Here is a 21,623-nt window from a genome sequence, read left to right as displayed (position 1 = left end):
TAGAGGACGTTGGGTGGCACGGGATACATGCGGACGTGCATTGTCCTGTTGGAACAGCAAGTTCCCTTGCCGGTCTAGGAATGGTAGAACGATGGGTTCGATGACGGTTTGGATGTACCGTGCGCTATTCAGTGTCCCCTCGACGATCACCAGAGGTGTACGGCCAGTGTAGGATATCGCTCCCCACACCATGATGCTGGGTGTTGGCCCTGTGTGCCTCGGTCGTATGCAGTCCTGATTGTGGCGCTCACCTGCACGGCGCCAAACACGCATACGACCGTCATTGGCACCAAGGCAGAAGCGACTCTCATCGCTGAAGACGACACGTCTCCATTCGTCCCTCCATTCACGCCTGTCGCGACACCACTGGAGGCGGGCTGCACGATGTTGGGGCGTGAGCGGAAGACGGCCTAACGGTGTGTGGGACCGTAGCCCAGCTTCATGGAGACGGTTGCGAATGGTCCTCGCCGATACCCTAGGAGCAACAGTGTCCCTAATTTGCTGGGAAGTGGCGGTGAGGTCCCCTACAGCACTGCGTAGGATCCTACGGTCTTGGCGTGCATCCGTGCGTCGCTGCGGTCCGGTCCCAGGTCGACGGGCACGTGCACCTTCCGCCGACCACTGGCGACAACATCGATGTACTGTGGAGACCTCACGCCCCACGTGTTGAGCAATTCGGCGGTACGTCCAACCGGCCTCCCGCATGCCCACTATACGCCCTCGCTCAAAGTCCGTCAACTGCACATACGGTTCACGTCCACGCTGTCGCGGTATGCTACCAGTGTTAAAGACTAAGATGGAGCTCCGTATGTCACGGCAAACTGGCTGACACTGACGGCGGCGGTGCACAAATGGTGCGCAGCTAGCGCCATTCGACGGCCAACACCGCGGTTCCTGGTGTGTCCGCTGTGCCGTGCGTGTGATCATTGTTTGTACAGCCCTCTCGCAGTGTCCGGAGCAAGTATAGTGGGTCTGACACACCGGTGTCAATGTGTTCTTTTTTCCATTTCCAGGAGTGTATAAAACGTAATGACCTTATTATTAAAATATATGGCAGAGGCATTACCATGTTAACACAGAAGAGCTGTGGACTTTGTTAACTTTACACAACCTACTGTGGAGAAGAAGTTCCATGAAGCTAGCCTTCAGTAACTTTAAAGCCTTACATTAAACTGTTTTTAACGACACAAAAGTCCTTTTTATTTTTGTAGATTATATGTTATGAAATAAATGCATGCTACTTTTTAAAGAATTGTTGTATGTTCAAATTGTAGACGTTACTTCGTAGTTTAGCTTGACAGCTCTAATTCATTAATGACATACATTATTTTCTGAAATGACTGTGTGCTTCATTTTTAGATGGCAGGTCCCACTGCATTTAACGCCACCTAACTGCCACAAACCGTTATTTAAGACAGGCTGGTCACTAAACAGGGCTAGCCATCCTGCAAGTGTACAGGTGAATTGACGAGATGCTGTGTATCGATATTTTCAATAAGACGTGTCTACAATTTGTTGTATACAACGCATTATTTTATTTCGGATAGAAACGTTACTTCCCGTTCGTTCTGTTCATCTGACAGATGCTGGCGCTAGCTGGCGCCGAAACCATTTAAAAAATTAAAATCTAGATAGTGATCAAAACGGACAATTATAGTGACCTGAAAGTTACTTTCCTTAGGCATACCAGTGAAGTTTCCATACCATGTCCCTTGCCCGCAGCGCTGCCACGCAGCACTCAGTGGTCATAACGATTTCGCTCATCAATGTCTATGCTTACAGTAAATGTACGAACATAAAGTGTGTCGTATGAGATGTACTGGCTAGTAACGATGAGAACCATGTATAAATAATTAATTTGGTTCCAGAATTAACGGTCGACACAGACATCCATGATGGCACAATAACTGCAAACCAAATTTTGGAGAATAAAATTGTATTTTACCGGTGTCGAACGCAAGTTCTATAAATTTTGATGAGAAAATAAGAAAAAAGGTCTGGGTAGTGTTTCAGTTATTAAAATTGACTGTCGTTTTTATTAAATGGCTCGAATGGCTCTGAGCACTATGGGATTTAATTCTGAGGTCATCAGTCTCCTAGAACTTAGAACTACTTAAACCTAACTAACTAAAGGACATCACACACATCCATGCCCGACGCAGGATTCGAACCTGCGACCGTAGCGGTCGCGCGGTTCCGGACTGAAGCGCCTAGAACCCCTCGGCCACCCTGACCGGCCGTTTTTATTGTATAACATTCAACATATATCCGTTATAGCAACACATACTGATTTTATGATCATATTGTGTCCGGTACATTTACAGAAATCCGTTGTTGTTACAGTTCATCGGATGTCACAAGACGAGCAAAATATCTACTCATGCAGAGTAAATGTTTAAGGAGATCAAATAGCTAAGGTCATCAGTTTTCTGTACACCCCTCAGGACAGAGGCAGTGTGCCAGTCTATCGATGTATAGAGTAAATTCTGTTTTCAAGTGCGAAATTGTACGTCAGTCAGGCGATTCACCCTGCTTTGCTGCCATTCACGAACAACATTCCAAGGTGTGCTTTCCAAAAGGATAACGCTAGCTCACATACCATTGTTGTAACAGAACATGCTCTACAGAGTGATGACATATTGCGTTGGCCTGCTATATCATCAGATCTGTCATCGAGCGACAACAACAGCGTTATCCACAAAGAGCATTACCCGTCCTTTTATTGACTGACCAAGTGCAATAGGCTTGGAGCTCCATCCCCGAAACTGATATCCGGCACCTTTACACTACAATGTATGCACGTTTTCATGACTGCTTTCAACATTCTGTCGGTTACACCGATTATTAATGAACCAGCATTTCACATTTCCAATGATATATCTCGTGCTTACATTAGCCTATGATCTCGCAACGTTGATCACTTAAATATGTTACCTAGACACATGTATCACAGAAATTTCATTGTTCTACATTAACTACAATACTGACCATTAAAATTGCTACACCAAGAAGAAATGCAGTTGATAAACGGGTATTCATTGGACAAATCTATTATACTAGAACTGTCATGTGATTACATTTTCACGCAGTTTGGGTGCATATATCCTGAGAAATCAGTACACAGAACAACCATCTCTGGCTGTAATAACAGCCTTGATACGCCTGGGCATTGAGTCAAACAGAGCTTGGATGGTGTGTGCAGGTACAGCTGCCCATGCAGCTTCAACACGATACCACAGTTCATCGATAGTAGTGACTGGCGTATTGTGACGGCCACCATTGACCAGACGTTTTCAATTGGCGAGAGATCTTGAGAATGAGCAGGTCAGGGCAGCACAGGACCTGCAACATGCGGTCGTGCATTATCCTGTTGAAATGTAGGGTTTCACAAGGATCGAATGAAGGGTAGAGCCACGGGTCGTAACACATCTGAAATGTAACGTCCACTGTTCAAAATGTCGTCAATGCGAACAAGAGGTGACCGAGATGTGTAACCAATGGCACCCCATACCATCACGCCGGATGATACGCCAGTAACGTCGTCGAACTGTTCGTACAGATGGTTGTTGTCTTGCAAACGTCCCCATCTGCTGACTCAGGGATCGAGACGCGGCTGCACGATCCATTACAGACATGCGGATAAGATGCCTGTCATCTCGACTGCTAGTGATACGAGGCCGTTGGGATCTAGTAAGGCTTTCCTATTAGCCTCCTGAATCCACCGCTTCCATATTCTGCTAACAGTCAATGGATCTCGAGCAAAGCGAGCAGCAATGTCGCGATACGATAAACCGCAATCGCGATAGGCTACAATCCGATCTTTACCAAAGTCGGAAACGTGATGGTACGCATTTCTCCTCCTTACACGAGGCATGACAACAACGTTTCACCAGGCAACGCAAGTCAACTGCTGCTTGTGTATGAGAAATAGGTTGGAAACTTTCCTCATGTCAGCACGTTGTAGATGTCGCCACCGGCGCCAACCTTGCGTGAATGCTCTGAAAAGCTAATCATTTGCATATAACAGCATCTTCTTCCTGTCGGTTAAATTTCGGGCCTGTAGCACGCCATCTTCGTGGTGTAGCAATTTTAATGGCCAGTAGTGTATTATGTGATGTTGCGATAATTTTTCCGTCAGTGCAGTTGGCATGCACTACTTCCAAAGCGGTATGCACAGTCTGTAACGTCGTTCCACATTGTAATCACATTCGCTCTAAGTGTCTATTCTGCCACAGGCTGCCCAGTCGTATAACTGGAGCAGTTACAGTTAGCTGGTTCCCTAACTTGCACGCTGTATCAAATGGCAGTTATGCAGCAGACGTACGGCACAGCTGCCGTTCACCCAGCGTCGCTCCGCGTGTTCTGAGAAGCAGCCGGATGCCATCGCTCTGATGCCACCGCATATGGCGCGTGCCACGTATATTGCTCCAGAAATGGGTCTCAAATGTTTCCTGGTACAGGGCTTTATTTTTAATCCGTGCACGTGTATTCCAAACGCGGGGCTGAGCCTCCGTAGCGTTGCGCACGATCGTAGAATCCACACATGAAATTATGTTGTACACCGAAAAAGTTTCGCACTGTCATCTCATGAAGAAAAGAAGACCATACGGCATATCAGACCAGCTTTGTGATTGGAATGAACAGTTTCTGGAAAATGGAATACAGAATTTCACTCTTAACGGAGAGATGATCGCCACTTGGTTCAGGTTTTGTAGTTGACTATCAACATAAAACAAATTTAGCATACTGCGGACAAATAGGTGGGAAATTATGTTTTTGTATGATTACTCTATTGTCGAACTATCAATCAAAACAGTCACATCCATGACAGATCTGGTACTAGTAAATATCCTCGGAGTGGTGAAGCAACTTAAATCCTTTATAAAAGCAAGTCGTCTGGCCGAGGCTGTATACCAATTAGATTCCTTTCGGAGCATGCTGATGCATTAGTTCCATACTCAACAATCATGTACAACCGTTCGTTCGACGAAGGATCCTTACCCAGAGACTGGAAAGTTGCACAGGTCGCACCAATATTCAAGAAAGGTAGTAGGAGTAATCCACTAATTTACAGGCCCATATCGTTAACGTCGATACGCAGCAGGCTTTTAGAACGTATATTGTGTTCGAACATTATGAATTACCTCGAAGAAAACGGTCTATTGACACATAATCAACATGGGTTTAGAAAACATCGTTCCTGTGAAACACAACTATCTCTTTATTCACATGAAGTGTTGAGTGCTATTGACAAAGGATTTCAGATCGATTCCGTATTTCTGGATTTCCGGAAGGCTTTTGACACTGTACCACACAAGCGGCTCGTAGTGAAATTACTTGCTTATGGAATATCGTCTCAGTTATGTGACTGGATCTGTGATTTCCTGTCAGAGAGGTCACAGTTTGTAGTAATTGTCATCGAGTAAAACAGAAGTGATAGCTTCACATTTTTCTTTATTCAGGGCCAATTGCCACTTTTCGCACCATACAGATATCTTATCTAAATCATTTTGCAAGTCATTTTAATTATCTGATGACTTTACAAGACGGTAAATGACAGCATCATCTGCAAACAATCTAAGACGGCTACTCAGATGTCTCCTATGTAGTTAATATAGACCAGGAACAACAGAGGGCCTATAACACTTCTTTGGGGGACGCCGGATATTACTTCTGTTTTACTCGATGACTTTCCGTCTATTACTACGAACTGTGACCTTCTGACAGGAAATCACGAATCCAGTCGCACAACTGAGGCGATACTCCGTAGGCATTAAGTTTGGATACAAGACGCTTGTGAGGAACGGTGTCGAAAGCCTTCTGGAAATCTAAAAATATGGAATCAATTTGACGTCTCCTGTCGATAGCACTCTTTACTTCATGAGTATAAAGAGCTAGTTGTGTTTCACAAGAACGATATTTTCTGAATCCGTGCTGACTATGTGTCAATAAATCGCTTTCTTCGAGGTACTTCATAATGTTCAAATACAGTATATGTTCCAAAACGCTACTGCAAATCGACGTTAGTGATATAGGTCTGTAATTTAGCGGATTACTCCTACTTCCCTTTCTGGTTACTGGTGTGACTTGAGCAACTTTCCAGTCCTTAGGTACGGATCTTTCCGTGAGCGAGTGGTTGTATATAACAGCTAAGTCTGGAGGTATTTTATCAGCATACTCTTAGAGGAACCTGACTGGTATACAATCTGGACCGGAGGCCTTGCCTTTATTAAGCGATTTAAGCTGCTTTGTTACATCGAGGATATCTACTTCTATGGCAGTTGTTCTGGATTGGAATTCAGGAATATTTACTTCGTCTTCTTTGGTGAAGGAGTTTCGGAAGATTCTGTTTTAGTGGCACTGTCATCAGTGACTTCACCGCTATTATTGCTCAGTGAAGTTATTGATTGCGTCTTGGCACTGGTGGGCTTTGTGTATGACCAGAATCTCTTTGGGTCTTCTGCCAGATTTCGAGGCAGAATTTCGTTGTGGAAATTATTAAAAGCACATCGCATTGAAGTACGCGCTATATTTCGAACTTGTGTAAAACTTTGCCAATCTTGGGGATTTTGCGTTCTTTTAAATTTGGCATGATATTCTGATGCGGTGATTTGTCGTCCTCTCGCCAGGTAGGCACTCCCCATCAGTAGTCATGGTTGGAGGTGTCAGTGACCGCGACTGGAGTGTTTGATTCACACGCCGTTTCGGAGCGTACTCAATCCCTCCCAGATCATTGCCCGAGTTGTCCGATCAGGTGGGCCGCGATGTCGGATACCGTGATGTGCTGAATGCTGAACCTGATCCGCCGGTACAGTAGGTCGTCAAACTCGTCCGACGCTCAATTTTTAGGGCATCTTTTGCCGTGTTGGTAGACCCATGAAGGGCCCACAAGTGGTTGCTGCTCTGCTGACTTCAGTCTTGGATGTTCGACTTTATTATCCGTGGCCACGGATCGCTGACCTTCTCGTACTGAAGCAAGTGTCAGACCAACATTAGAACAATCTCACACATGAGGTGTCATCATACCACAAAGGCAGTTCGGTCTGTAGTCTTCTTACGATTTTCTGATGTGTTTACACGTAATCTTGCTCAAGAATATCGAAGTCACTGTCTTCTTAACCGAGTAACAGAGTTAAAATGTCTATATTTCTCGGTTGGTGGCTGTTGACATGTCTGCATTACTGAATAATATTGGCTCTTCGAAGTTAGAAAATTTTACTTTCCTCTTTCCTTACCACCGTGTAACAGTGCCATAGAGCCTTTGATCCACTTTGTTTACATTTGTGAACCTGGCTCACTGAGGTCATTGCTCAACATCACGCCCGAACCGTTCGCTGTTCCCAAACTGCCACAATTGGTCAGTTCACTTCCCGTTCCTTGCCTGTCTTTCTTTCTTGATGTGTTTGGATCCCGAATTATGGATCTGGCAGTTTTCTTTCGTATACCCACACCAAAAACAACACACATACACAACGCTGCTAATAAAATACACACGTCTCAGACGCAGCAGTAATCAAGCACTACTGGATACTCCAGCACAAGACGCGATTCAGAGTCACACTATTATCATAATCACACAGATCGGCTTACATTAGATTAGTTTCGCACAACACTGCATAAAGCCAAATTTTTGAAGTTTCAATTCATCGTTGCGACTGGGTGACTACAGTTATAAAAATGACTGTTTAATGCAGTCTTCTGATATGGTGCAATCGTTAGCGTACAAACCTGACGTGTAGAAGTCGTATATTCGAACCTCTTCAAATAATGCAAATTTTTTATGTAAATATAGTCAAAAGAGATCGAATATTATTTTTATTCATTTAATTGGTTTTCATGTATTTTTTTTCATTTTTAATACTTTACTGCGTCATTTTCATCATCATATTTGCTTTTTAATTTTCTGTGTTTCGTCATGTTCATCATTGTATTGATTTTTTATTTGCTCTTATTTTTCTTCCTGTCATTCTTTTTCTCGTTTGGAATCTGCCTGTGTCACGCCCGTGCCACCTATAATCTTCTGCGAAGTGCCAACGAGTACTGCGCATCGGTTGGTAACGTGGCAGCTCGTGTAGCCAGAGTAAGGATAATTTCAGGAAAATAATGATAACGAGAAATTACAGTTTGCTTTTAGTGCTGAAACTGCGTTTTTATCTATATTCAGTTTGCTCGTAGAGGTTAGCTTCAATCGCCGTGACCAAAGCTATAGTGATTTGAGGTCTGACAGCCGTTTTCTTGGATACATTGCACATGACAAGGTTGTGGTTAGCTTAGAACATCGGGCTACAAAACACGTCGTCTGCCGCAGTTTATCACTCTGTTATTGGTCACTTAAAATCAGCTGTCGACAGAGCATCTCGCGTTCCCGACATATCTCGTGGCAGCCACTTCCAACATTGCTCCACGTTACACGTTAACAGCATCTGTGAAGTGACCCGCGATGTTTGTGTGTCACCTATACCCAGGCAGTAGCCGGCAGCTAATGTGGCGCCATTACAGCGGCAATTGACAGACATTAACTATCAAGTAATTTTAATCGGACTGTAGCGATGTCATCGTCCTTAGCAGAGATATCATCAGCGATGTCATTGCTCTTATGAGTTACAACAGCATCGTTATATGTTCTTAGCCATTCTCCTTTATCTCTCCCTCTCCCTTTCCTGCATCCTGATCTCCTGTGAATCAGCCACGGGAAATCCAAAATGGCGAAAACAACTCAATTGTGTTGTAGGAACACTATATAAACTTTCTCCTCCATACCTGCAGCGAATCATATCGGCGTATAAAGCGAAGAAAATCCAAAATGATGGAAATGGCTCAACTCTGTTACTGCTAAATTAAAACACCCTCCTCATTCCAATCAATCAGAAAATAGTATCAGAAAATATCCTATTTGTGCTAGTGCAAAATTAGAAACCCTCTCTCTCTCTCGCACTCCTTATCTCCAACCAATCTTAGAGCAGTACTAAAAATTCAAGATGATGGATATAGACCAACTGTGCTTTATACTTCACACCCCCTCTTCTCTGTCACCAGCCAATCGAAGTATACTATTTCAATTATGTGTAAAACGTGGCAAATAATATTAAAGTAAAGTGCTCAAAAAATCTGAATGGTGTGAATAAGTTACCAAAAGAAATATATCAGAAGCCTCACCTCTCCTCCAATCAAGAGTCTCTATTCCCATCCAATCAGGGTCTAGTACAGTACTGCAGCTGGCATTAAAACGAAAGAGCCAATTACAATATAGGTCCATATAGGATATGGTCAAAATTATCCGAAATATTAATCAAAAAGTACGTCAAAGTATTTGCAAAGTATGAATTGCGTAAAATTATGTTCTCACCTACTGGCTTCAAATAATAGCTTATAGATTGGCTCACCAGTTGCATTGGTAAATTTCGTGGGGAACTGTAAATCATTCGCTATACAGTATTGCACTGAGTACGTAACAGACTCTCTGTCAATACTTAAAAAACCACTTTTGTTCATAAAACGTAATTAACAAAGAAGTAATACGTTGCTTTCAAACATGGAATATACAACATTGTTATTTCCATGTCAAAATGTTTACAAACAACAGCTAACTTTTTAAAACTTAGCCCTAAATTACCGATATTGTAAAACTTATCTAAAAAGGCTTGGAACTGCAGAAAATAAGTTGTAGCTAAAACACTATTTTATGCAGGCAAGCACACAAACGAATAGACTGTCCGAATGTAATTTATTAGGTGTACCCTTGATGTGAGTCCCAATGCACATTCAAATTAAATATTTCCACTTCGAAATTCTTCTCAAGCACCATTTTAGGACGGACTGAGATAATGCATGTCCTGAAAAATACAATCGTTGACGATTATTGCTTCTATTACAAATGAATCAAGCCTACTATAGGTTATGGATAATAACAACTTTCGACCAAGTTTGATGCCAAAGTTCTCTAAAAGATTTCTGGGCTGTATTTTTTACTAACAACTATTAAATAACTCCATCATCTAATAAAAATGCATGACACGCACAACATAGCCAAATTCAATATTTTCAATAAAGTATGTTAACATTGCGTTGAATACACATAAGAGATGCAAATTACACAAATTCAAGAAAAGCAAATGTACGGATTCTACGTAAATCTCTGCACACATTTTCTAAAGTGATACAAGTTACAGTCAATCTTAGTCATCCCGTAAGGCAGTTGTAGCGTCTCTCCAGGAAACGCAACTTTCTCCACCACAAGACCTGCTCACATTTCAGTTTACGGACAGACTGGCAAACAGAACAAAGACAGAAAAAAGGCACCTGTCACATGCAGTATTACTAAATAATGTATCATTAATAGATGAGCACTTGATGCTGGCGTTATGCTCCAGAATGTCATCGTACTGAACTAGATATTGCTATTAGACGTGATAGAAACTGCGAAGTCAGTTATTTATAAAATTCGTAAGAAAGTCGCCGGCCTCTCCCAGATACTTATAGGACGGATATTTTCCAGCCGATGGAAGTTGCCATGGAGAATGTCATAGTGTTCGAGGTGTATCGTTATTGCTGAGTGTCGTATATGCTCTAGTATACACAAGGAGCTGCACAAACACTAACGAGACAAAATATGACGACGATTGCCTATCACGAAACAGAATACATCCTGCTGTCATTGCGGGTAAACGACATGGTAACGTAAGTATGTAAACGGATCAGAGACGATTAGGCCGCAAGAAGGAAAATCCAAAGACGTAAGCGACTTTGAGAAGGGGCAGATTGTTGTGACCGCGCGCACGGGAACGACATCTCGTAGACGAACAGTCTGGTCACCTGTTCACTCGCTACCACCGTAAGCATCCGTGGAAAGTGGTTGAACGATAGTAAGAACGTGTGCATGCGATAAGGTATTAGACGTCCATGTCTCATCACAGACTTCTGTAATGCAGGATGGGCGGCTGTCTGTGGCAGATCTGAGGACAGAGTACAGACCACAGTGCTGGTGCACGCACAAGTGTTTCGAAGTTCTCAACTTAACGCACGTTCTTGAATTGGGAAGCCACAGCAGTCGCCCCCTACATGTTCCCATATTGACTCAACGACACTCATTGCGATTAAGAATGCAGTGAGTGAGGGATCATCAAGATATGACCAATAACTCAATGGAAAGTTGTCGTCTGTCGGAGGAATCACGTTTATTGTTACACCAGGCAAATAGTGGCCGGATACTCCTAACACAGGTACACGGCTGCTGGAAACGTACACCGCGAAACGGACAAAGGACGGTGGGGGTGGCATTATGCCATGGGGGACATTTGTTTGGGCTTCCATGGCACCTGTGGTAGCACTAGAATCCATTGTGACAGCTGTAAACTACGCGTACGTTACTGCACACCATCTGCATCCCTTCACGCTCGATGGCATCTTCCAGTAGGATAACCGTGCTATAGTGGTTTGAGAGACACGAAAGTGAACTCATGTTGATATGTTCTCGACCAAAATCGCCTGATCTGAACCGGATGTAATACAACTGGGTCGCTTTTGGGCACCAGCTCCGCACCCACAAACCACTCGCCCGTAATGTACTATAGCCGCGTGACCTAAGTGCAAACATCTGGTGCCACATACCTCCGGAAACCTGCGGAGGACTTGTCGAACACATGGCACACAGAATACGGCAACAGGTGGAACAAAACGTGACGAGGCATACAGTTGTGGAAAATCACTTTACGTGACGAAGTCCAGCAGCTCCGCCTAGAGTACTCTCTCCTTCCTCGAAAGTCGCCTCTGGCTTAGGTTATTAATATACAGAGGACGATCTCTCGATTTATCGATAAAATACGACACTAGATGTGTAGTATGTTCTGTACGCACGTGTGCTGTAGAAGTGCCTGTAGGGCAACGTGCAGGGCACAGCACCCAGCTGCGGCCTCGTCCGTCCGCCGTGTGATGCGAGCGAAAATAGAGTACTGGCGAGACCGCCCCTTCAGGTAGTGCGTAACAGAGGAAGGGCAGGAGCGGAGTTGGCAGGGATTTGGCGGTATTGGGTAAAGGTGCGCGGTATCCGGCCGCCTGTGAATGGGCGCGGCTGGGCACGTGCGCGCTGCACGTGCGCCGCCATTCAGCGCTTCCTCCCCGTTATCTCGCCCTGCCTTGCCTACCGGAAGCAATTCTGCCGCTCTCCACGTATGCCGGCACAGCTCCAACAGGAACCTCTCCATTTCTTTTTTCCCGATTCCCATCGACGAAACTACTGCTTTTAAGATTATGTGAAAAATATTGCATTAGTGTCGCCCTGAATTCTTTTTTGCCCTTTTTGTTCGTGTGAGTTAACCGAAATATTGAAAGCCTTAGTCGCTCGTTCCGATGATGTCCTTATAGAAATCTACGTTTAGGCCATTACAATTGCAACAGTAGGATGGATAGCATGTAACGATGCCTTACATATTGTGCTCGTACAGTATCAGGTTCATTTAACTAGTAAATTTAGTACAGAGAGCTGACACTTCTGGCAGCAACAGTGGTTCTAACGCGGCAGGGTATCGAATCGAAATGACCTTGGATGACTGGTGTGGCTATGTCATTCCATACTGCTTCCGCTCTGTGCAAGAGCTCAACACACATAATAGCTGGTGAGCACATAGCTCAACACACATAATAGCTGGTGATTTATAGCGTGACAATCTCTCAGCAACCTATGACCAGATGCTTTTCAGTGAGTGAGAAATCTGGAGAATTTACTGACTGGGCAACACTCGAACACCTGTATCGAGGTAGGACAGGATAGCACAACCAACGTGAGGTCTAGAGTTGAAAGAGGAGTTACGGACTCCTCGAAGATAATACACAGCCATCACTCTTAATTCGTCAGAAATGTAACGGTCGCTGGCCAAATTACCGGCTATGTGAAGCCAAGATGATGGTGTTATATATGCAGTGCAACCCGTAATATGAAGCGAGGACCCGTACCACGATGAAGAACGCTGCCTGACAACGATCATTCCCCTCTGAAGGTCCACATACGAATACGTCCATTGTGATGCTGTCTGATAAGACGATTAGAGGCCACTACTGTGTCCACCCCTCTCAGATGACCTGTCAAAGGAAACAGCAACAATGGTCGTGGGGCTCCAGACGTCACCGCACTGTACGTGTGGATATTTGTTTCACTGTAAAAATTTCCTCACTTAAGGTTCGTGACGTTACCCAAGGATCCTTCGCAGCGGGGCTATTAATGTGTCTGTCTTATCGAGCGTTAGTCGAGTGGGACACCTTCGATTGCACATGGCCTCCTGAACCCATCAACTGCATATTCGCCTTACAGTCGTGGAATCGTGACTGCCGCGAGTAGCGAAGTTGTAAAACGATAAAACTCAATCCTGTAGCTGCCGAATTCCGACATCTGCTGCTAGACGTTTTCATCCTTACACGAGGGCTAATACAGTTTTCTCACAAACAAACAAAACTAAAATGCTATTCCTGAATTAGAAACCCATGGGCAGTCTTTCCTTGCACATGGAATTCAGATGGTGTTGTTCCTGGCTACTTTGTGCAGTTGGGCTGTTATTCTCAGCATATTGACGCCAATGTGACGTTCGTCACATCCCATCTTCATGCTGTTGTTTGTTATGTTAATGGCCAGCTGTGTAAGTTCTGTTTTTACCACCTATGCGTCCATATAACTTCTAAGACTGTCAGTAGTATCGTTGCCTATTGGTTAGTTTATCAAATGGTTCAAATAGCTGTAAGCGCTATGGGACTTAACATCTGAGGTCATCAGTGCCATAGACTTAGAACTACTTAAACCTGACTAACCTGAGGACATCACACACATCCGTGCCCGAGGCAGGATTCGAACCTGCAACCGTAGCAGCCCCATGGTTCCGGACTGAAGCGCCTAGAACCGCTCGACCACAGCGGTCGGTGTTAGTTTTATCACTACGGCCATTGGGGAGCATGGGTATAATCAGAACGAAGCTAGAAGAAGAAGAAAATACCGCTAGTAAACTCTTTGAAGAGATGTTCCCTAAAGGCGATATTTGTTTATTGTTCATTCGGGTATAGGGAGTAATGGACATCCGGACAAGGTAAAATTCCACGCCGGAGCAGGAATCGAACACGGATGCCGATCTTTCACTGGTAATGGGCTGCCTATTTCGCCAGACCTAAAATCCTTACGCCATTGTTTCCTGTTCACCACGGAGACACTCTCGCGATGTTCTGAGAGTCATCCTTGGGAGAAATTCGTTCGAATGTTTAATATTTTCGTATATTTAATGTGTGAGCAAGAGAAATCGACACAGGGTCACTTAATACACTCCTGGAAATTGAAATAAGAACACCGTGAATTCATTGTCCCAGGAAGGGGAAACTTTATTGACACATTCCTGGGGTCAGATACATCACATGATCACACTGACAAAACCACAGGCACATAGACACAGCCAACAGAGCATGCACAATGTCGGCACTAGTACAGTGTATATCCACCTTTCGCAGCAATGCAGGCTGCTATTCTCCCATGGAGATGATCGTAGAGATGCTGGATGTAGTCCTGTGGAACGGCTTGCCATGCCATTTCCACCTAGCGCCTCAGTTGGACCAGCGTTCGTGCTGGATGTGCAGACCGCGTGAGACGACGCTTCATCCAGTCCCAAACATGCTCAATTGGGGACAGATCCGGAGATCTTGCTGGCCAGGGTAGTTGACTTACACCTTCTAGAGCACGTTGGGTGGCACGGGATACATGCGGACGTGCATTGTCCTGTTGGAACAGCAAGTTCCCTTGCCGGTCTAGGAATGGTAGAACGATGGGTTCGATGACGGTTTGGATGTACCGTGCACTATTCAGTGTCCCCTCGACGATCACCAGAGGTGTACGGCCAGTGTAGGAGATCGCTCCCCACACAATGACGCCGGGTGTTGGCCCTGTGTGCCTCGGTCGTATGCAGTCCTGATTGTGGCGCTCACCTGCACGGCGCCAAACACGCATACGACCATCGTTGGCACCAAGACAGAAGCGACTCTCATCGCTGAAGACGACACGTCTCCATTCATCCCTCCATTCACGCCTGTCGCGACACCACTGGAGGCGAGCTGCACGATGTTGGGGCGTGAGCAGTAGACGGCCTAACGGTGTGTGGGACCGTAGCCCAGCTTCATGGAGACGGTTGCGAATGGTCCTCGCCGATACCCCAGGAGCAACAGTGTCCCTAATTTGCTGGGAAGTGGCGGTGCGGTCCCCTACGGCATTGCGTAGGATCCTACGGTCTTGGCGTGCATCCGTGCGTCGCTGCGGTCCGGTCCCAGGTCGACGGGCACGTGCACCTTCCGCCGACCACTGGCGACAACATCGATGTACTGTGGAGACCTCACGCCCCACGTGTTGAGCAATTCGACGGTACGTCCACCCGGCCTCCCGCATGCCCACTATACGCCCTCGCTCAAAGTCCGTCAACTGCACATACGGTTCACGTCCACGCTGCCGCGGCATGCTACCAGTGTTAAAGACTGCGATGGAGCTCCGTATGCCACGGCAAAGTGGCTGACACTGACGGCGGCGGTGCACAAATGCTGCGCAGCTAGCGCCATTCGACGGCCAACACCGCGGTTCCTGGTGTGTCCGCTGTGCCGTGCGTGTGATCATTGCTTGTACAGCCCTCTCGCAGTGTCCGGAGCAAGTATGGTGGGTCTCACATACCGGTGCCAATGTGTTCTTTTTTCCATTTCCAGGAGTGTATGTGTGACCAAGAAAATCGAGAGAAATTGGTGTTCTGCAAAAGTGAGAATCATCCATTCCTGGAATAACGTACTTGGTTTCATTTGGACGTGTCTAGGTTCGTGAAAATGTCGCTGAAACAGACCGACCATAATTTTCTTCCCACTCATTTTCATATACATCCATAAGAACAAAATGCGTGCAATACGCTCACCTGTCTTCCATGCTACGCAACTACATGTCTGACACAACACAGACAGATAACAGAAAGAAGAGAGACTCATCTCTTCCTTGTACATAAATTGGCGGCCGCACCTACTCCGAGAGCACAAACCTCCCTTTAGACTGAGACTAACAGTAAGAAATGAAGCTGAGACTGAAGTGCAGATCTTAGCTGTAAGAATACACTCCAAACTTTGCTCTTATTTTATACTATTTGTAAATATATAACATGTTGCGTAGAAGACTTTTAGTATGTAACAGTTAGAACTTTCTGATATGGCAAAAGTACTTCATAAACGTAAGCTAAAATATTTTGCCTTGATTTTCAGGAGCACCTCTGGAAATGGGTCACCAGAATACAGCTCTAGCACTCAATCAGTACTGACTCCACTTGAAACAGCTAAAGGAAGAGCAGAAATGGATGAAGTATTAAGGTCAGTGAAATGTGATTTTTACCACTCATAATTACAACATTTCGCTCGTTTTAAATAACTGTAAATGATTCTGTTGTGTAAGGGTCTATGTGTCACTGAGAACAATCAGGGAAGAGAAAAATTGATCGCATCTACAATGAAGAATTATGAAACAAAATTAGTCATTTACATCGCAAATGACTCTCGGTAGATAAAGGCACAGTATTCTTGTTTTGCATCTCAGGTTACATTTGGTTCTGTTCCTGATCTTCTGATACCTTGCATACTTCTCTTCTTACATTACTGATACTTTGACTTATGTCCAGAAGACTGTTATTTGACGTTTCATACACGTTCAAGAATGACGCGACAAAACTTCCTCTAAGGTGCACATAGCAGTGTGCATCAGTTAGAGTTCCGCTCCAAAACAGATCATTACATTGTGAGAAGTGTTCAAATTTACATACCTGTTAGGCTATTATTTATTGAGTTAGCTATCAGTCTGGTAGCATGATCTCCCTTGAGACTTCGGGCTGCAGAGGGGTTTGAGATTCTTTTCTTTTCATCATTTGGCAGATATCGCGTTTTGCCAAGAAACGTGTTAAATGTTTTTTTTTTTTGTTGTTGTGGAGTCGCTGCCAACTTGTAAGGTGCTTTTTTCTTTAAAATTTTCGTAATTATTCACGCTTCTTGGTCGTTGTCCTTAAGGTTCGTTTTTCATAAGCGCTTTAAGATACAGACAGTTAAACATACCTAGATAGAAGACTACACCTTCGAAACCTGTCGAGCACCGGCAAACACAAAAAAAATTATCGATGGATAGAGTGTTATTTGTGACTGAATTTAGGAAAGTACAAAGGGGGTTCACAAAGATTTGCACAGTCGTCTCTAATTTTTTTTTATTTTTTGAAGGAGGAGAATGACATTTTTGCGAACAGACTGGGAAAATCTAGCTATAAATTTAGCTTACTCAATGTAGCCTCCATCAGCTGTGACGCATCTGGCCCAGCGTTCTTTCCATGATGTGAATGCACTTTGGTAAAATTCTGGGGATTTACTTTTACACCATCGCTTGACACAGGAAATTAGGCGTTTCTCACTATCAAATGTTTTACCGCGCAGGTGGGCCTTCAGATGACCAAACAGGTAAAAATCAGACGGAGCCAAGTCCGGACTGTAGAGAGGATGAGGAACAATTTTCCAAACCATTTTCCTGATTTTCTTCTGTGTCATAGAGGCTGTATTGGGTTTGGCATTGTCATCGTGTAGTCTGATGAGCTGACCCGGAAGCTGTGGTCTCTGGGTCTTGATGGCAAGTCGCAGCTCGTCCAGTGACAAACAGTAACGGTCCCTATTAATTGTGGAGGCAGGTTTCAAGAAGAAGGAGGCCTGCTGTTCATGAAAGTCTTGGTTTCTTCTTCCGAGAGGAACCTGGATGACGCCACTCCATGGATTGGATTTTGCTCTCAGGTTCGAACAAAAATAATCATATTTCATCCTGGGCAATGACGCCGTCAAAACACTGTTTCCACTCTTCAGTGAAGGTCTTCATGAGACCCTCGCACACATTCTTCCTCATCGTTTTCATTTCTCTTGCCCATGATCTAGGCACCCAATGTGCATAGACTTTTCTGTGCCCTAGCGACTGTATCAGTGGTACCACACTACCCAATAACAAACGAGTCATTTCAGCAAGCTGTCGTGTCGTCACACATCTGTCATTTTGGATGATTTGATCAATGGTCTTCTTATTCACATCACTCACTGCCGTCGATGGTCTACCGCATCGTGGTTTGACCAGTATACAGAAATCACCTTCTTTAAACCTCTGCAACCACCGCTGGATACTGCTGCGATCCACTGTATCCTCCCCATAAACAGGGAGCTACTTCCTGTGAATCGATGTGGCAGAGTTATCGCCGGTCTTGAAGAGGAAGTCCATCGCCGACCGTTGTCGCAACCTGACGTCTACTTCACGGTCCATTATGGTTTATCTGTAAATAAAAAATAAACTTTTAGCTAAATGTTCCACGTATGTTCACAAAAAATTCATTCTCCTCCTGAAAAAGAAAAAAGCAATTAACATTTTAAATTCAATATTTCCAACTGTGATACACACTTTCACAAATTGCAATGTAATATGAAACTTGCATTTAAAGAATAAAGTCTGAAGTTCATAGGTGGTAACGATAATCACTGTGAGATAAAATGTTTATGAACAGTAATGTATATACATTAGTCACTAATAAAGTCTTTCTTAATGAATTTGGCAATAAATCAGCTGACTTACGTATGCTAAATGAATGTGAACAAAACCTTTTGGATGCAATGTATGTCGGTGGTTCTATTAAAGGAGAATAATCTAACACATGGGAAATAGATATACAGCTCCAAAAATGTAGAACAAAACGTGCACCCTGCCCCACATAAGAAGAAACGGTTTTGAAACTCTGGCAATAAGATTGTTATTAGATTTTGGTTCATGACGGATACCCGGCATGTCAGAAGGCGAGTCACGATGGGTACAGTATTATAAAAAAGCCATCGTCCAACGTGTGTGAGTTGAATAATATTGTCTTTTCCGAGATGTCATTAGGCTGAGAATCTACAAGATAGCTTTTTTGAGCCCAAGTCACTAGAGAAAACGGGTAGTGTTTGAAGCGGCTAAAAACAGGTAGAAGGTCGGGAAGTCCAGTCCAAGTTTCCTACCTTCCTAAAAGACTTTTTGTACGAGGTGTTTCTCCCAGTCTTCTCCGGTGTTAGGAAAGATGTTTGTAAGTTTCGTTCTTGAGATGTGTAGAGCGAGTCGTTCCAAACAAATACAGCCTATCGCATATATTCCGACGCAAAACGTCGGTGTTGAATAACAATAGAGATAACTGCAACCTGTCACAAAATTTTTATTTATTTCCAATAAGTAGCGTCCGAACACTTTCAGACTCATGAACGAATTCTGTTAGAGTTCGATAACAATACGTTGGGCTTCCTAGGAATGAAAGTGGCACTAAAACGTATTGTCTGAGTTTCAGACACACTGGATTGGCTGTTGCTCTATGGTCCTTTGTGTGGCCCGGTGAAAATCTTTTCTTACCAAACAGACTTATGCCGACACTTCTAGTCCCTTATAGAAAACCAACGGATATCTATGTGAAAATTTACGAGTGGAAAATTGATCTCGCGTCTTATCTGCAGCATACTGCTTATCCGTCAAAACTTTCCTACTGTTTTCATAGAAATTTGCACCAGTGCAAGGTCATTTTGTACGACTGAAAGAGTTAAGACATTGTTCTGTTACACGTCCTCCAATCCATGTGCATTACGAGGGTTTGTAGCCCTCCGTGCAGCTTGTGCGGAACCTGCAACAGTGTGCCGGTGAGGTGTTCGCAGCAGCCTACTGCGCGCCTGCAACCTGAGCAAGGCGGCAGGTTACTCGAGATGTCTTCATCCGCTTCCTGCTACGCCGCATTCAAACGAGACCAACCCCCCTTTCCGCCCATCCATTCACAGCCCGTTTCGCTTCCTCCTCCTCCCACAATTTTATATATCAATGAACTGATGTCATATTCTTGGAGGGGAATTTCGTTTGTGGTCCCGGGAGCCGTGGAGGGGGGACGGAGACTTGCTTCCGCTGCTGGGAAGTCCCAGGCGCTGCGCGCTTGTGTGTACGTGTTATTACAGCCAGGCCAGCAACCATCTCCTTGCAACGCTTAGGTGCTGCGTCAAGTGAAGATGAGCACAGTTGCGTTCCTTTTATATTGTATTCTAAAACTACTAATTTTCGTTGTTTAATGTTAACGTCATTTAAGGAAGGCATCGCTACCGTAAGCTCACTCAAATTGGTGTTGAACTACAAAGTGCGTCAGTCTCTTTCTCACTACTTTTATGGAAGATATATATAGGTCGGTAACATTGTTCAGAAGATCGACTGCTTTTCACAGCAGTATGCTATAAATTGTGTGTTTCGATACTGTAAATGAAGCTGTAAGTTATTTTCTTCACTGGATTCGTTATCAGCTTACACGGTTGTCGGCACCCGATAACATTTATTTATCTTAACTTCCACAAACATGATTGATTACTATTAAACTGCAAATTAAAGTCAAATGACACAGCTGACTAAATGCTTAACAAAATGTGCCTAATTAGCTGTTGTTTGTTGAATGGCAACGAAAAGTACAGGTCAAAGAATACTACAATTGTTCAGTTCAAAGATACACCGACTTATCAGCCTTCGACAAAATGAAAAGGGAATAGGAAAACAATTGGCTATTCTGTAAGACATTTTTACTGAAGGAAGGAAGAAAGATTAATGAAACTTCATGGCAGTGCAAGAAAGAGTACTGTCTAACCTCTCGTACAAATCGGGTTCATTAGAGACGGAGCACAAGCTCAAATCAACGAAGCAACCATCCCAGCATTTGACTTAAACGATTTAGGGAAATCTTGGGCAAATCTACATCACGACGGCTGGATATGGTTTGAACCGTCGTCCTCCCGAATGGGAGAACAGTGTGCTAACTAGTGACCCATCTCACCTGGTACGTGGCTTGTAATAAATGTTTTACAGTTCAAATGGTCACAGAGAAAATTAAATCACTGATGTAATTACTTTATAAAGAAAGGGTGTCAAGTACGAGATAATTAAGTTCAACTTTCTTCACTATTTAGGGGTGGTCTCAGACGAAATCACGCAGATATTCAAGAAAATCAATTTAAGTATCAATTTTCGTACAGATACTACCGTAGGAAAGATAACTGAGCACAACTGAGGCAACGGTCAAGTTATCGTTAAATGCAGACGCACTTTTTCAGTTAAGCGTCCAATGAAAGATGATGTAATATACACAGGTAAGATATTTTCAAAGTTTCGACATCTTTTGAAGTACAATATGAGCACTATATCATTTTTGTATTTCATTTTACTCCTTATTACACAACTGCCATATACATGGTATGATGGAAATCCAGTTCTGCGCACACGCTTTGTTTCTGTTATTTGCAGTAATTCACTTGATAATGGCCACACATCAGTCAAAGGCGACCGTGAAACCGTTTAAAACTCTTTCGTTTACAAAGTCCTCAAAATGTTCTCTCTATGTCGTACTATGTTGTGATTTTAAGGTTCACCGCCAGTGTTTCATATTCTTTTTCACCGAAGGTAGCGTTAAATTGCAACTCAGATTTTTTCTTGTGTTGGCACGTGACTTTATCAGTATGATGAAACATGTACTTCTTCCTGTTGAAGCTCCTACTCACATCTATGACAGTACTCGTCGTCTTCATAACTGACA

The 21,623-nt window shown here is 43.9% G+C and overlaps 1 protein-coding gene across 1 annotated transcript in view; it reads left to right on the top strand.

Annotated features, from left to right (window-relative positions):
- The window catches only part of LOC126298816 (neurogenic locus protein delta), a 1,242,617-nt gene that overhangs the window by 584,241 nt on the left and 636,753 nt on the right, over positions 1-21,623 (top strand). Inside the window, exon 3 of the mRNA XM_049990282.1 lies at positions 16,249-16,353. The gene's annotated coding sequence lies outside the window, so the exon portion shown is untranslated. The remainder of the gene's footprint in view (positions 1-16,248; positions 16,354-21,623) is intronic.

This window comes from Schistocerca gregaria, chromosome X, assembly GCF_023897955.1.
Source record: "Schistocerca gregaria isolate iqSchGreg1 chromosome X, iqSchGreg1.2, whole genome shotgun sequence".
Taxonomy (NCBI): Eukaryota; Metazoa; Arthropoda; class Insecta; order Orthoptera; family Acrididae; genus Schistocerca; species Schistocerca gregaria.
This window is presented reverse-complemented; position numbering and strand designations above follow the sequence as displayed.